Below are 11,363 nucleotides of genomic sequence, written 5' to 3'. Positions count from 1 at the left end.
TATTTTAATGCATTTAAAAATTTAAAATGTGTAAAGCATGCATACTAACAATTAAGAAGTTATTAACTTAAAATCTATGATGCTAATTACTTTTAAACATAATAAAGGGATGAAAAGTAAAAACAAGAAAGTGGAAAGGGAGAGAGGATGCACAAGCCCTTAAGAATGACCATGGTTCATTCTCAAGGGCATTGCGAAAGGGCTTTTAACCCCTTCAAACAAAAAAATATTTTTTATTATTATAAGATTTTCAAGAGTAATTACAGAATGAATACATAAATGTTAATTTCTTTTGAAGGCGATCAATGTGTCTTATGTCATGAACATGATGAAGATGTAAATGCTTTGGCCATGGACAAATATTCCAGCCATTATCTGCAAAAAAAATATATTTTAAAAATCAGTGACAATCTATGCTACTTTCTGATACAGTATAACAAAAAAATACATAAATATTTTGTATACAAAACTACTTTGCATAAATTCCTATAACAAAAAATGCATAAATGCTTTATATATATTATTTTTTTAACCGGACTCCTTTTTTTTTATAGCGTTTTTTACTCCTAACTGTTAAAATTTAATATTTATATTTTATCTAACAAGCCAAAAATAAATAAAAATAATAAGCCCCTGTGCATCTTAAAGCCCATCATTCAGTGGAGTGGAGTGGTCTCCTCCCTGCGTTCATTCCTGTGGAGAGCCCATCACACATTCCTGTGGAAAGCCCATCACACAGCTGAAAATGAATTACAACAATCAAATGATCAAAGCTGAAAATGAATTACAACAATCAAATCACCAAATTGATAAAATTCACTGGTTCGGGTTATCCAATTTTAAATGTATATCACGATGAAAACTAAGAAAATTTACCCATAGTTGCATTCACATAAAATCGGATGAAGCTCAGAAAATATAACAGTTCCATTGCTTTGCTTCATAATGCTCGGGCCGCTCATCACTTGGAAAGGGAGAAGGATCTTCATCCCTCATAGCTTCTCATTCATTCTCAGCGGAAAAATTAAATTAAAAGCCCCTCCTTCTCAATCCTGGAAAAACCAAGCAAATACCAAACAATCCTCCTTCTCAATCCTGGAAAAACAAAGCAAATACCAAAAAAAATAGGCATATATACATATATATAAAGTTGGGATGGGAATTCAGGTATAGGCTCCACCTCCTCCAGTCCACACTGTTCATCTTCCCATATGACCGTAACCGTCACCGTCCCAGTGGATCGCTGCCACTATCAGTCATCCACCTTCCATTGCCGCTGTGGATCTCCTCATTAACTGCGCTGTTGGAATGTGCGTCCTTTGTCAGAGCATTGAAACAGCACATCGTGGGGTTCAACTGCTCTGCCAAATCATTAAATCAAAACCCAATTCCTTTGTGAGAAAAACTTACAAAAACAAAACAGAACAGTGCATAATTTGGAATCCTAACATCTACATAATGAAATTTTAGAATGAAAAGATTGGACGAATCTTACCACTCTTTTTATACTGTCCTGTCGACCTTTAAAGAGAGAAATAATCAGCACAGTACAAGTACAGGTCATGCAACTCTCTGGGTCACGTCATGTGAAAAAAGGAAATGTATTCAGTTGAGATTACCCTGAAATCTATGCGTCCTCTGCATAGTTGATACATGCTATAACCGCTTAGCGCCCAACATAACTCCTGCGCCACAATATAATATACGATTCAATTATTTAATCCTCCCAAATTCTTAGAGATAAGTTACATATTTTATACCTACATTATCAGACCTGCTTGTTTCAGGCAGTGCAAGCCAAGTTCCATGGCCCTGTTTATCAGCACCGTATAGACCTCCCTTTTTGGGCTGTGCAAGCCAATTTCCATGGGTATCAGAGAATTGAATTGAATTGAAGCGCAGCAGCGGGCGGAGGTCAGGTTTTATGACGGATGGATCTAGCTCTGAGTACCAGGCTGAGGCTGCGTTCCGTCCGTGACGAGAGGCAGGAATTGGTTTGAATTGAGCAGAGCAGGCATTGTGTTAAGAACGGCCCATGCTTTTGAAACTGCGAAATGCATTTAAGGAACGTTGGGAACCACCACAGAGAGACCTGCATATATGCAACCACAACCACAATTATGCAGCACCATAATATGACATATGACATAAATATTTATACGCCCATACCGGGAACAGAACGTTACCCATGTGGTCAGAGGTTCAAGTCCTGGGTTCAAATCCCGCCAACGAAACATTACCTAGGAAGTTCAAGCCCTCGTTTCAACTGATTATATTTTGGATGTAATATTTCATAAACCCTCAAAGTTTACTGATAAATACACATATAAGTGATCTATCGCTGGAATAAATATGGCAGAGGTTCAAGCCCTACTTCAACCGTCTAACTAATTATATTTTGGATTTAATATTTCATAAAATCTGAAGGCCACAGGGCAAAATCCCATCGGGTCAGAGGTTCAGACCCTACTTCAACAGTGTAATTAATTATATTTTAGATTCAATATTTCATAAACTCTCAAGGCGACCCGAGTTCAAATCCCGGCAACAGAACGTTACCCAGGAGGTCGGAGGTCCAAGCCCTCCAAGACTGTAAGTAATTATATATTGGATGTAAGATTTCATAAACTCGCAGGGCGACCCGGGTTCAAATCCCGGCAACGAAACGTCATCAGTCAGGTCGGAGATTGAAGCCCTCCTTCAAGAGTGTGACTAATCATATTTTTGGATTTAATATTTCATAAGCTCTCAAGGCGACTCGGACGTTCAGGAGTGTAACTAATCATATTTTTGGATTCAATATGTCATAAGTAATCAAGGCGACTCGGGTTCAAATCCCGGCAACAGAACGTTACCCATCAGAACGGAGGTTCAAGACCTCCTTCAAAGACTGTAACTAATTATATTTTGGAAGTAATATTTCATGGATAAACGCACAGATCAGTGAACTGCCGCTAATCTCGGTTCTTACATTAATTGAAATGAAATTATTAGTTGCATCTGATGCCTAATCTATTTTTTTAGAATTTAAAATGGGTACTAGCAATTATGGGGCGTATAAATATTTATGTCATAATTAAGGTTATGATACATAATTATGCAGGGCCGATCCCAAATCAAATTACAGCTTGAAAAGGGCCGATCCTACTAATCCCACTCATCATTTTGTTAATCATGTATATATTTGAATATATATAACCAGAAAGATGCAAAGAAATTTACCTACTCTACCTGGATTCAATCCTTGCGCACACCTGTGGATTCGAAAACCGATGCAGGTACCAATACCAATTCATATTTAAGTTAGTTTAGCCAGGCAATTCAATAATACTTCTTGAACAGAGCGAGCCAATTGCATCAAATTACAAAATTCATATTAAACCCTGTGATGTATGTCGTCACTTACTAAGCTAATCTAAAATCTGTATCAAGATTAAAAAAAAGGAAACCCAATGAAAAGAAAAGAAAACAGATCTTACAGGTACAGAAATTTGCCTGCTAGAATCGAGAAGGATGTGGGTGGATATCTCCTCATATATCTGCCTGCGATTGAACCCTTTCGTTCCTGCTCCTGCTGATTAAAAATTGAATTGAATAGATGTCATGTTTACCCTCACCTCCTCCGGGTACCTCGCAACACAACAACACATACCAGCCCAGCCCAGACCATACAATACCATACCAGACAAAACCAGACCACACAAAACTCATACCAGACCAGACATGACATGACATGGAGCTCCAAGACAAGACTAGACTCAGCCCAGCGCAGGTAGCCATGGGAGGAGGAGGAGGAGATTCGGTAAAGGCATAGATTGGGAGAAGGATTGGAAATAAATATTGCTGGTTGGATTCAACGGCCCTGCTTTTCTTGACTGCCACCTCTGCAAAAAACACTTCTCTCACTGCCACCTCCACCTCTGCAACGGTCGTGCTTTTCTTGACTGCAAAAAAACACTTCTCTTCACTGCCACCTCTACAAAGGCACGTTGTGGGGAGATGTGGAAAAAGCATCTTGGATTGCGAGTCGCCACATCAACAAGCCTTTAACCATTCACTGGTTGCAATAATTTCCGGAATTTCAACTTTGTTAAACGCACAGTATCGCATTTGAAAAGTGATTATATATATCAAATAATGGTTAAATTTCGGGACCTGCCAAAAATATTTTATTTTAATAAAAATAAAATATTATTTATTTTATTTGCGCTTATTTTATGTTTTAAGCATATTATATCTATATATATTAATGATAGAAATTTATAATTTAATAAAAATTATACTTTCGGTAAGTACAATAAAAGTTTTTAATTTATCTTTTGGAATTGAATTTTCCTCAGTGAGTGAATGAGAGAGTGCTCCCAACCAATTAAATTACCAACTCTAGAAGAGTTGGATTTGGAATTAAATTAATTATGAATAAGGTATTTTAAAATTGAAAATATATCAGGTTAAGGTTATTGTTATTATTATTATTTTTAATTTTTTATATTTAGATTTTTTTAGCAATAGTAATATTCTCAAACAAAACAAATTTGACTAGACCTTTTTCATAATGAGTTTGGGATCCAACATTGAATATATGATAATTGATCATCCTCTTTGATAAAATAATTCAAACCATTACAACTGACATCTTAATTCTCAGTCTATTCAATCATTTTGAGAAGGATGAAGTTCAAAACTATTTAGATTTTAATATAAGGGAAACATTCGAGAGTAAATTTAATTCATATACTCTCTCTCTCTCTCTCTCTCTCTTCAAAAAAACCATATTAAAAATACTTCACCCAAATTTTATATAATAAAAACATGCATCTTAAAAAGCACCAAAACTCTAAAAACTTTACAAAATCCTTAGAAATTATCAAAATTAAGAGAGATTGGCAAGTTATACAATATTTTCTTGTCTTGTTTTATGACTTTGCGACATGAGGAAACATGAACAAGGAAGGAGCACCAATAGATTTAGTTTTCCTTTTTTAACTAATTGTTTTCCTAGATTTAAAAAGAAAATTTGAAAGTTTATGTACTACATTAGCTACTTATTGATATCTTAATTAACCCCAAATGGGGAGACTTGTTGAGCTTTTGGAAGAATCTAGTCGACTAGCTGACTAGGCTAAATAATAGACCAATGTGTTGTACTAGAGAAAGTCCAACAAAGGATGTAGTTGAGTAGGTAGTTGAGTCAGTCTATTGACCAATGTAGTTAGGGAAGTTGTATTTATCTTCTACTATTTAAATCATATAAATAGACATGAATCCAATATGTGAAGGCTATTGTTAGTTGGTTGATTGATCATATAATCAAAAACTACTTATTGTTGGTTCTATAATTACTTCTTCTTATCTATAGATGCTTGTATATCATTGTAATATATGGTTTGCAAACTACATCGTTCATAACCATATTTACTATGTAATCCCTTAGGTTACCACATTGTCCAATAATACTATTCTAAAATAGCATATTAGTTGAATGCATGCATAGATGTTGAACGAGAAGGAGATTAGTGATAGGTGGGAGAGAAATATAGAAAATTATTTGAAGAATTATGCTAGGATAAATTAAATGAACTTTGCACAAGGTAAGGCATGATTTATTTCCAAAAAATCAAGAGATATTTATATAATCAATTCTGCAATAAATAAAAAATTATGTGAATGTACTTGCTCATGAACAATAGGATAAAAGATGGAAATTTTCTTTTGAAACTGATCAATGGAGGTCAAATGAATTTGTGCGAATGTGTTGAAAAAATGTTGATATTTTTGTGGGCAACAATAAATTGAAGAACCACAATTTTTAAAGTCAACAACAATCAATGTGCCCTAACCAGTCAATAGTCAATGGTCAAGATACCTCCTTTTTGGCTTGGTCAAAGTCAATCAAACTCGGCCTTCAATGTAGATTAAAGTCAGCCTCAAACATTCCTCCATAGTCCAGTCAAACTTGGTCCAAAGAGAAAGGAAGTCTGATATATTTTTCTATAGTTAAAACAATATTCAACCTCGAAGTCAATGCTGGTCAAAGTGCCCATATTTCTTCGATTTATGTGCAAAAAAGCTTGGACTTCCAAGATCAAAATTTGCTAGTTAAAGTGAGTCAAACCAAGGAGAGAAAATAGGTCAAACCAAAGTCAATTTGTCCTGATGCAAAGAGTCAACGCAGAAAGCCAAATATGCCTCCAAACACTCGCATGTGTGAAGAAGAATAGGTTGCCTTAGATCTGTACAAACCAATCAATGAAGGAGAGAGAACAATTTTTGTGTGAATGAATGTGCCAAATGAGGTTGAAGATCTCCTTTATTTATATGCATTGTAGGGGGATCAATTTGTCTAATTTGACCCCAAGCCAACCTTGTCCAAATGTGCTCTTGTAAGCTTGACATCAAAAGCGCATCTCTCCTTATCCGAATTTAGTGCTTCCAGAGTCAATTTTGGTCCTCTCGAAAAGAGGAAATTTGTCCAAACATTATCTTAGGTCAATGAGTTTCCCAAAGTGGAGTTTGTCCTTAGTTGCACATTTTAACACTCCCTTTAAACTAAGGATAATTCCACCTTCCAATATCCATCCATCATCATGCCATCATGTACTATCTCCACATATCATCTCATCCCTGTTGAATATTGATATAGATAATAAGAAGGACCGATTGAGATTAAGTCACAATACATTACCAATCTCCTCACACTGACAAAATTTATTCCACGTAATTAGGGGTAGAACCCCAATCAGACTTGATCCTAAGTGATCAAGTCGTTGACCATCTTGCATCCTAGACAAAGGGATTACGATTGCATACGATGCGTCAATCTGTAGTGATATGGCCCATAACCACTTTTCCCAACTCATTGGACAAATTAGAGGTACTTCCCAAGAGTCCTAGATAGTAAGGGTATGATGTATGTTGGGGCAATCACAAGAGAAGGTGAACCACTCATCCTACTCATAGGAGAAGGTGAACCACTCATCCTATGCATATGACATCAACCATAGGGGAAGGTGAACCACTCACCCTATTCTCAAATATTTTCCTCCATAGGGGAAGGTGGAACACTCACCTTGTGCTCAATCATATTTGGGTATATATACTCCATAGGGGAAGGTGAACCACTCACCCTATGCTCATATAGCTCAAAGAAGTACCCCGGGGCCCTAGGATCTCCCAAAGCTCAATGTCAACTCAAGAGGGACCCTCATGGGAAGGCATTTCCATGACTCCAAATCTCTCTCAGAAGGCTAAGAACTTGGCCTTTCCCAAGGGCTTCGTGAAAATGTCAACAACTTGTTCATTAGTCCCGATGTGTTGGAACCTTATTGCTCCCCGTTGTATTATATCCTAGATAAAGTGGTACCTGATATTAATATGCTATGAGTGGTCGTGGAACATGGGATTATATTAAAGGTGAATCCCACTTTTGTTATTGCAATAAATGATAGTGGTATCCAACACATGCTCAAATAGCTCAGAAAAGAGCTTCCTCAACCAAATAACTTCACAATAGGCCATACTAGTTGCAAAATATTAAGTCTCGGCGGTGCTTAGGGCACCCAATTTTTGCTTCCTACTCATCCAAGAAATTAAAGCAGATCCCAAAGAGAAGCAACATCCTAACATGCTTTTTCTATCCACCACACTTCCATCCCAGCCAACATTAGAATATCTATGTAGCTTCAAATTCTCGACATTATATCTCAGTCGATAGTTGATAGTGCTATGAAGATATCTTAGAGGATTCTCTGCAGCAACCCAATGTACATGATGAGGCTCAACCATAAATTAACTCAAAGTATTTACAACAAAGCATATCTCCGATTGGGAGTTCACAAAGAAAATCAGGGACCCCACAAGTTGTCTATATTTCGAAGGATTTGCCAATTCGGGACCAACGTCACTTCCAAATAGCTTCTTGAAGTTTATGTCCATTGGAGTAGACACATACTTCCATTCCATTATCCCACATTTTTCTAGGAGCTTCAAAATGTATTTCCTTGATAAAGGAAAATCTTGCTTGGCTTTTGCAAGACCTCTAGGCCTAGGAAGTAATGCATCAGTCCTAGGTCCTGAACTTACTCTTCTTTTTTTCAAGGGTAACTTGAATCTGCTCTAGGTTTTGAGTCTAGAGTCCATTTGAAGAGATCCATATACCATTGGAAATCTGATTCCGAGCACTATCCATTGGGGGGGGGGGGGTTGATTTAGCTTTGAGTGCTTCTGTGGCTTGTAAGATGGCTAGAAACCTCTCTACTCTTTTGGCCTCTTTTAACCGCTGAAAACACATTTTGCAGAGGGTGACAACATTGGCTACACCTGGGGACAATGCCTTGTTGGTAAGGTGCTGAGAACCTATAGATCTGTAGCCTTCACCATTGGGCATGGAGAAAAATTTATAATGCACTTATACAACCAAAAAATCTCCATGAAAGTTTATTTGCAAGGAGTCTTTTCCTCATCGAACTAAAATGCAGAAAAGTAAATTCTAACAACTCAAAAATAAATGCTCAGCTAATAAGCTTATTTATATACAACTCCTACTTATGTACTGGACATCAATTCACCTAAGTGAGTTCATCCCTTCAATGGTACCATGTCAGCATTTGGGTGTTGGACCTAATGCCTTCGTGCTGCAGAAATTTAAAAATCAAAACAAGCATGCACCACAAAAAGTATTCAAACAAAAATCTTGATACATGCTCGAGAAACATGATTTTATTTAGCCAATAGAAGGCCTTGATAAAACCATAGGCTTTGGCTTGGTTATTCGTCAAATTTCCTAAACCCGATGAATGCTCTATAATGTTGACTTCCTCAAGGTCACAAAGCAAACCTACCCCTCCTACCACCCCTTAAAATTAAATTTACTTATTATAATGAACTATTATAATAATACATAATATTGTAATTAGATTAAAAAAGAAAAATAAAATAATATACATAAAACAATTTCCAATTTCCAATTTCCCTTAAGAAAGATATTATACCTTTTTTTAATTATATATGTAAAAGATTTAAATAAAAAATATTTTATTTATATTGAACTTAATTAAATTTTATCTATTGTCAACAAATATTGTAAATATTATAATCAACAAACATAAACTTTCAGTATGAAATTTTGATCATAAACAGAAAAAAGTAAACCATGTCTACAAGACGCAACAAGCCCAAACTAAATAGCTAACAAGCCCTACGTTATAACATTCATTTATTATAGTTATCATAAAACATATGTGATAGGTAAACAAAGTCCCCAGAGCGAAGATATGTGAGTACAATTTAGGACCAAAAAACTTCTAAGAATTATAGTGAAACCAAAGAGACCTATGATAGAGAACTTAGTTGATGGAGGAATAGGAAATCCATTTGGAGTGTTAGAGTGGGCTAACAGGAAGTTGGCTAGGAGTTGGATGGAGAAGCTTTTGTGATATTCTAGGATTGTCTCATCTAGCTGCTACTACAAGGCCACGAGTGTCATCTTCTTCTATGACATGTTGACCCTATTTTTTAGGTTGTCGACTTGATGCTTGAGATGTGACAGGTTGCTTAATGGCATGTCCTAAATTTTCATTGGGGTGTTTTCAAAAGCCTCCAATATTTTTGAGAGAATAACCATGTTGCAGCATAGTTCTTCAACATCCATGGAGTGCTAGTAAAGGGACCTATGTGTGTCTCATAGCTCCCCATAATCCATATCCACTACATAAAAGGTTAGTAGTGGAAGACTGTATCCAGAGTTAGTCATCCACATCAAAAAATCAATTAAGACATTGAGCTGAGGAAACCAAAATTTTATGTTGGAAGCCATGTTCGTTCCCATAGTTATCCCATAGTTGAAGTGTGGGAAAGCAAATGCATGATTAAGACACAGCGCATACACATTATGGTTATTAATGGAGAGGGAAGGTGGATAATAATTGATCATGATGCGAGGAGGATTTTGATGGTTCCATGTGGTAAGAGAAGAGTTGATACTTGGTAGATTATGGAGTTAGTGATCCAGATATTTTACTTCAAGGATGCATACAAAATTGCATTTAAAAGAGCATGTAACCAAGTCACATAAAAGAAACATAACTCAAAGGCAACCATGAGATCAAAGGCACAAAAACAACTTGATAACCACTAGTACAAAATGACTAATTAGTTACTAAAAAAATGTCTAAAATTTGCATATAAATGACTATTTTTCGGTCGATGGCCAATAGTAGCTAATTTACAGTATCTTATAACGTGACCAATGTTTAGTCGTTTTTAGCTTAGTCATTAATTGATTGTCTCAATTTTGTTGTCTAGTAGTATATTTAGCCATAAATTTGGTCATTAAATTATTCATTGACTAAATTTTGGTCGTGTTATAAGATACTATAAATTAGCTACTAATAATTGTATATATGAAAAAATTTATTGTCATTTGCAATCACAAATTTATTATTTGCATTAGTCATTTATCTTCTTTCAATATGTTCATATTCATTATATAAATGACTACTTTAGTAGTTTATATTCATTTCAATTACTTTCATTAACAATCATTATAAGCAACTAATTTAGTCGTATATTTATTTTATTTGTTTTCATTATTAGTCAGCATAAAATAATAATTTGGTAGTTTTAGATTGATTTTATGTGTCCATTATAATCAACATAAATTAATTAGTATGATTTTGCAATTAAATTAAAAAAAATGTTACAATGTACATGTTCAAAACGCAAAGTTACATATGTTAATTACAATACTAAATAATATCAAATGAAACTATAAATAATTTCAACCACATAAATTATATTATATAAAATGTAAAATATTAAAATATGAGTCTCCAACTTAATATTGGTTGGAGTACAATTTACACATGAAATATTGTTTCATCACTTCAAAACATTATCATTGTGTTCCCAAGACATTGCCAGTGAATTCACCAACTCTGAAGACTTAACCATCAGTCTTTATGTGTGTGTCTTATGTGGGATATTGACTCTACAAGTACCACTAGACCAGTTATCTTCTCTCTCTCTTTTTACTTTGCATTTTGTTGCTCCAATGTTATATTTGTTCTCCTCTTTCTTCAATTCTTGCTTCTTACCATCAATACTGAGTTCCTTTTTCTGAAAAGGAAATAATATACAATGCAGAGTATAAGACATGAAAGACAATAAACATTGGAATACAAACTAAAGTAGACTCTAAAATATTTATACGATATATACCTCAACATTAGCAATATTGTCAATGCCAATTTTCCCCATAAAAGCAAGAAACTCGAACAAGTTTTCTTCGGTTGAGCAATAGTGGACACTATGTGGCCAAATGACTAGTATAAAAAAAGTGGATAAAAGGTCACCATAAAAAATAA

The 11,363-nt window shown here is 35.1% G+C and overlaps 2 long non-coding RNA genes across 4 annotated transcripts; both read right to left on the bottom strand.

Moving 5' to 3' along the window:
• Nucleotides 1-261: 261 nt before the first annotated feature.
• LOC149264631 (uncharacterized) lies at nucleotides 262-1,683 on the bottom strand. 3 transcript variants are annotated; one of them, XR_016250130.1, is made up of 4 exons: nucleotides 1,496-1,683; nucleotides 1,181-1,361; nucleotides 877-1,052; nucleotides 262-375 (listed from the first exon to the last, which is right to left on the bottom strand). It is a non-coding gene; the product is annotated as an uncharacterized LOC149264631 (long non-coding RNA). The 3 variants fall into 3 exon arrangements; XR_016250131.1 differs by lacking the exon at nucleotides 262-375 and adding an exon at nucleotides 384-739; XR_016250129.1 differs by lacking the exon at nucleotides 262-375 and adding an exon at nucleotides 386-717.
• Nucleotides 1,684-1,840: 157 nt separating this feature from the next.
• Nucleotides 1,841-3,968, bottom strand: LOC149264630 (uncharacterized). The gene is made up of 3 exons (XR_016250128.1): nucleotides 3,480-3,968; nucleotides 3,223-3,254; nucleotides 1,841-2,092 (listed from the first exon to the last, which is right to left on the bottom strand). It is a non-coding gene; the product is annotated as an uncharacterized LOC149264630 (long non-coding RNA).
• Nucleotides 3,969-11,363: the final 7,395 nt, after the last annotated feature.

This window comes from Pinus tabuliformis, chromosome 6 (genome assembly GCF_031772625.1).
Source record: "Pinus tabuliformis cultivar Carrire ecotype Pingquan chromosome 6, CPIR1, whole genome shotgun sequence".
NCBI classification, from domain to species: Eukaryota; Viridiplantae; Streptophyta; class Pinopsida; order Pinales; family Pinaceae; genus Pinus; species Pinus tabuliformis.
Note: the sequence above shows the minus strand (reverse complement) of the source record. Positions and strands in the feature narration are given on the sequence as shown.